Below are 6,000 nucleotides of genomic sequence, written 5' to 3' on the forward strand. Positions count from 1 at the left end.
GATGTTTCTCTCTGTCTCTTACTCTCTCTCCCTCCTGCTCTATCTGAACAAAAAATTAAAAAATGTCCTCGGGTGAGGATAAAAAAAAAAAAAAATTTTGAGTATGTGATTCTGTAGTTTCAATCATAATTTCATCAAGGCTTAGTATAAAAATATCTTATTGTTTTTATTTTTTATTTTTATTTATTTATTTATTTTTTTTATCCTCACCCAAGGACATTTTTCCATTTTTTTGCTCAGGTAGAGTGGGAGGGAGAGAGAGGAACAGAGAGAGAGAGAGAAACATCGATGTGAAAGGGACACATCGAGTGGCTGCCACCCGCACAACCGACCAGGGCCGGGGACAAACTGCAACCGAGGTACGCGCCCTTAGCGGGAACCAAATCCGGGTCTCTCAGGACCGCAGGCCGACGCTCTAACCGCTGAGCCAAACCGGCCAGGGCTATCTTATTGTTTTTATATTGTTATATATTAGTAAACTTAAACCCTTTTTACCTTTTCTTGATTTTTATTCTAGAAAATTTAAAATTACATATGTGGCTTGCATTTGTAGCTCACATGTTTCTAAAGAGAAGCATTGACACAGATTATTCTTAACTTGTTTTTATTATGTATGGAATTTATTAGAAAGTTTATCACATTCTAAAAAAGTAGTTCTAAATAATATATGTTCATATTTTGGAAGGTATGTGGGCATTTCAAATAAATTAGTTCTCTTTGGCTAGGAAAAGACATTTGGGGTATATTTTAATGTTAACTTTACATATTTAGAAAGATCCTGGTATATATTTTACTGTATTGTTTATATTTGAATATTTTATTACATGTGTAGTTACAACTTCTTGTTAGAAGAAATACTAAGCCCTGGCCAGGGAGCTCAGTGATTGCAGTGTTGTCCTGATACACTGAGGTAATGAGTTCAATTCACTGTCGGGGCACGTACAAGAATCAACCAATGAATGCATAAATGAGTGAACAACAAGTCGATGCCTTTCTCTCCTTCTCTCTTCTTCTTCTTCTCCTCTCTCAAATCTAAAAATTTTTAAGAAGAGATACCAAAAAGAAAGCAAACCTTTAAAAAGAGGTTTAATTTCTTTGTATTTAAGAAAGGCATTATAATTCCCTTTCAGTTAATGAAACATTTATTTATTAAACGAACATTCTGCAAGGCTACCACGCATCAGCCTCTGAGTTCGGGATTGAACACATTACCATGAAACAAGTTCTGAACGTAAAGTCTCTGCTGATAGATAAAAACAGGGAGAGAAATTAAAACATGACTTGTGCTTTCATAGAAATATATCTGTGAATGTATGGGTGCAAGGATTAGAGTCCAGCCTGTTCAGATGCTCTCTTCAGTGAGGCAGAGATGTCCACTCATATCATAAACCCCACTGCACTTAGAATGTTTTCGAAGCCACAGAACTTGCCGTAGTGAGAACATTACAAAGAAAGGTGACAGCAACAGCGATGCCGTCAGCCGTGTGCAAGCAGGCGAAGCCGCCCTGCTCAGAGCCGCACTCGACAGCTGGCAGTCCGACTGTGGGAAAGCAGCCAGGAGTGTTAGGGCTTTCTGACCTGCAGCGTGTTACCCAGGCCAGGAAGCATGGAGCCCAGTGCCCGTCCCCAGGTCTTTCCTTCTCCCTCTCACACAGCTGGTGTCCCTGCCAGGGTGAGACACTGCATTGCAATATGAACAATTGCCTTATTTCTGAGCGCTTGTGGGCCTGCATCATGACTCATGGCAGTGTTGGCCAGAGGTTTTTGGTTGCAATAAATATCACTTTAGTTAAATATCTTTGGTCCGTCAACAACTAATGAGAACCCATTTGATAAATCAATTACTTGGAGTCAAGCTATTTTTTCCTAAATGGGGTGAGAAGAGTGAGGAGAGTAAATGCTACCAAATCCGTGTTTTTTTGTTTTTTTTTTTTTTTACAATATCCATAAAATTTCAAGTTCGTGAAGAGATTTCTGAATCCTTGCAAAGAAAGTTAGGTTTTAATTGAAATGCTGAATTGAATTTACTGAAAATCATACTCTCAAACTGCGACCTTCACTTAATGGGGTCACAGAAAATAGAAGCCTAGATTTTAGATATCATGTAAATTCCAAATGGCAAACATTTTGGAAACTTATTCACACCTACAAGATTGGAAGTCAGACATATTTCCTGCCTGGGTGAAAGTTTCTTTGAATATGAATGAAATTGATATCAGAGAAAAAGTCAAGAATTTGGTTTACCAACAAGCTCATATGTCATTATTTTTTCAGTGTGGTGTATGACAGCGTGTTGTGCCATTATTCTTATTTCCTTTTTTGTTGTTATTGTCTAGTACACAGATCCATGTTAGGAGAAAATGTTATTTTCCTAGTGAGCAACATTCTTCCCTAAGATACATTTCCTGTGCGCCACGCTTCTCTATACTCAACATTTGCCCACAGGTAACGAGGAAGGCTTTTCCATCAATTCACACTTGGAAGCATACCTTGCTTGCTTAAATCTTATATAATGTGTACTATCTAAAAGGAACAATGTGGTCCTGGGGATGATGGGGAAAACAATCAACAAAAATGTCTTCATATTCATGTAAACACTCCATTCCTTTAATTCATCGAATTCCACTTAGAATACATGTGTCTTTTTGCTTTCTAAAAAAATAATTTTACTTTATTTGTTTCATCACCATTTATCTTCTCTATGTCTCTTCCACCTCTGCCTTCCCCAGCATCCCCACAATCACCACTCTGTTGCCCATAGTCCATGAGTTCTTTCTCTTTTTTTTCTTTTTTGCTCAATCCCTTTTCCCTATTTTTTAATGGACTCATAATAATCTATTGCCTGGCTGGTGTGGCTCAGTGGTTGAGAGTCAACCCATGCACCAAGAGGTCACTGGTTTAATTCCCAGTCAGGGCGCATGCCCAGGTTGTGGGCTTGATCCCCAGTGGAGGGCCTGCAGGAGGTGGCCAATCAATGTTCTCTCTCCTCTATGTTCCTCTCTCTCTCTCCCTTCCTCTCTCTTTAAAAATCAATAAATTTTTTTTTTTAATCTATCAACAGTGAAGGTGTAGGAGGTTTTGGTTCTCATTGGTCACTACACCTTTATTCAACTACACTTTCTGCATTGTGTACACTCTTGGCCTTTTCTATGTTGCTACTCACTTTGCAGGAGCATTTCAGCTCCTAGGCTTCATGTGTTAAATTGTTACTCTTCATATTTCAATCCCGCAGTTTAGGCAACACCAAGGAGTACATTTTTTAAAATGGGGAATAGGCTAAATCGGATCCATCTGGACATAAATTTAGATTGTATTCATTTCTCACTGTAATGTTAATGATAGTATTGTGTGCAGTGATAATAATAGTAGTTACATTACCATTTATTGAGAATGCCCTGGATGCCAAGAGCTATACTTAGTTTTTTACACTCATTAGTAGTTTAATTCAAATGAGCCTATTAGATATGAATGAACAAGCCTTTATTATAAATGACATTATTGCATCAAGAATAATCTAAGAAATATCCTGGTAATCATACAGGTAGTGGTTAGGTAACTTTCAATTACAATATATTTTAACTGTTAAGCATAATACAGACATTCTATTTTTTAAACAATAAGTACCATTATAACATAGGCTGGATTGAGCAGAGGAGGGCTTCTTTAGCTTTCTATACACCGATCTTACTCAGAACTCCAGCTTCTCGATTCTAGCACATGGTAAACTTTTGATCACATTGGAATTAAACTGGCCTCAAAGTGATGAACGCCAGAGAGCACCCTGCTGGAATTCCAGCTGGAGTACACGGATCTTAGCATTCTTTCTTCATGTAGCCTTTGAATTCCTTTCTTCTTTCTTGGGGTTATGTAAATGAAACATAGAAGTTGGTTAGAAGAAATTCATTAGGGCTTTCAGCTCAGACAGTGACACTCATTCAAAAGACAACCTGCTCAAAATTGTGATCTTTTGAAAATGCACACATGTACACACAGTTGGGGAGAATCTCATGGTGTCATCTGAGAGAGGAACAGCAGCTGCGGCAGAAGAGGGAGAGAAGGCGATCAGGACCTTTACCTTCTTTTTCTCTTAATAAATAAAAGCTTATCCCAGCCAGTTGGCCCAGTGGATTGAGCCCAGTCTCATGGACTGAGAGGAACTGGTCCAATTCCTGGTCAGGGCACATGCTCAGGTTGCAGGTTTGATCCTCCACAGGGGGCCAATCAATGTTTCTCTGTCACATCAATGTTTCTATCTCTCCCTTCCTTTCTCTCTAAAAAACAAATCAATAAAAACGTATTTTTACAAAAGCTAGGCATGAGAAGAGGGCAGCAGACACCGTTGTCCTTCTGCACTGTTGAGAACACACTGCCTCCATCATAAAGGAACGAAAACCAGCATCAGCAGCGACAATGAAAACTTTCTACACTGTGGGGAGAAGCAGCATTTAAAATAAAAATATTACAAGTTAATAAAATAATCTTTTTAAAGCTTTATTGAAGTATAATTGACAAATACAATTGTGAGATATTTAACATACACATTTTTATTACATTACTCCGACTTATTGCTAATCTTCAATGTTCTTAAAATTATAATATATATTTAAAAGCTGTGTTGAACAAGGCAAAAATATATGAAAGAATAAAAAATGTGATCTTCAAATATTTCCCGAGTCTTAAGCTGCCATTTATTGCTGCCCAAATGCCTTCTCTGCTCAAATAATAAAACAAAGACTATATAATATATTTATCTATATCTATCTATATTTCTGTCTATCATATAGTTAATGCCGAACTAATTGCCAGGTAGACAAAAAATTCACTGAGTCATTTCCTGAGGAGAAAAAAATACATAGACATTTTTAAGTATTAAAAAATGAAAGACTATGATCCAAATGGGCTGTGATAATTGAGAATTGAAAACCAGCTTTCTATCTAGTAGGGATGAGTCCATATGTCTGTCTATACCCAATAAGTTAAAACACGTAAGTCCCAGGACTCTTGATCATGGAAGAATCTTCAATTGGATTCAGGTCAGGGTTATTCAAATTTGTGCTTCTTTAGGAGCATTAGCATCAGGAGAGTTCTAGTGAAACACAGCACTGAGTTTTGATTCTCTCGGGGCAAGAATTGCTAAAAGGTGAAATTTGTGCTTTTATACCACCTACTCTCCATGCAGGAATTGCCCTGACAACACAGAAAAAGGTGGATATCCAAATGATTTTCCCTGTTTTCCTAGAAAGTAGAACAGTGACAAAAACATAAAATAATTTTTTTTTTTTATCTTACATTAAAATCAGCAGAATTAGCTTAAGGAAACACCTAGAACGTTTGCATTTCTGGTAGAGTTCAATGGAGTTACTTAACACTGTGTAAATATTAACCAAGATAGATTTGAAAAGGCAATAAGTTATATAAGTTATATATTAAGCTGAGAAATGCACATTAAAAATTTGACTTACGCCATTTACTTCAATGCCTTTTATTTTGCAAGGTCATTTGTCTTTCCCTAGTCTACCAAACAGCGGATATTTCTAAGACTTGTCTCAGTTACCTTTGCAACAAAGTTTTTCATTATTCCCTTCAAACTACTCCAATTACTACATAACACTTAAGATGTTCAATCTGCTTATAATTATTTGGCTTTTATTAAAGATATGAGAAAAATAAAGATATATATTAATAATACTCTAAAACCTAAGTTTGGATCCCTTTGCTTTCCTCTCTTCCAAAGAGAATGTGCTTCTTAATATTTTCCAGAATCTGAGAATGAATACGTTCTTCTCCAAGATGCTGTTCCACAAATATCTTTCCAGTGTCTATCTGTTCTTCTCCAAGTTGCTGTTCCACAAATATCTTTCCAGTGTCTATCTGTTCTTCTCCAAGTTGCTGTTCCACAAATATCTTTCCAGTGTCTATCTGTTCTTCTCCAAGTTGCTGTTCCACAAATATCTTTCCAGTGTCTATCTGAAAGCACAATCATGTTGCAGATGTAACAGA

This window comes from Molossus molossus, unplaced genomic scaffold (genome assembly GCF_014108415.1).
Source record: "Molossus molossus isolate mMolMol1 unplaced genomic scaffold, mMolMol1.p scaffold_m16_p_5, whole genome shotgun sequence".
Lineage (NCBI taxonomy): Eukaryota > Metazoa > Chordata > Mammalia > Chiroptera > Molossidae > Molossus > Molossus molossus.